We start from the raw sequence: 501 nt of genomic DNA, 5'->3' as shown, positions 1-501 counted from the left end.
AGTGGAGTGGCTAACTCGAGCTAATTAGCACATCTAGTACTTACCATGGCCGGTTTTTTTGTGGTGAGAGCATTTACAATCTACTCTCTCAGCAATTTCCACTTACACAATGCATTCTTATTAACGCTAATCACCCTGCTGCCCAACACATGCTGGGAACCACCTCCTCTGGGCTCAGAGATTACCCTTTAACCAAGAGCCGCCCAAGTCCTGCCCAGCCCCTGCCATCAGCCATCTGATCCTCTCTTCTGTGCATAAACGAGGTCATGCAGCATCGTCTTTCTGGGTCCCCCCATGCTGTCAAAAATAGGACTTTTTCTTTCTACATATCCTTTACATTTTAATACACTCATCCCTGAAAGTAACGGGAGCTGCTGGAAATTAACATATTGGATCCGGATGACACTAACCAAGGGCCTGCTCACTTCGCACAGCACCGTGCGATACTCCAGGATACTCCTTGGCTTTTCTGGGGCCCACACGTACCCAGGAAGCCCAACT

The sequence above is a fragment of the Octodon degus genome, unplaced genomic scaffold (assembly GCF_000260255.1).
Source record: "Octodon degus isolate 3935 unplaced genomic scaffold, OctDeg1.0 scaffold00075, whole genome shotgun sequence".
NCBI lineage: Eukaryota > Metazoa > Chordata > Mammalia > Rodentia > Octodontidae > Octodon > Octodon degus.
The sequence above is the reverse complement of the archived record's forward strand: the minus strand, read 5'-3'. Positions refer to the sequence as shown.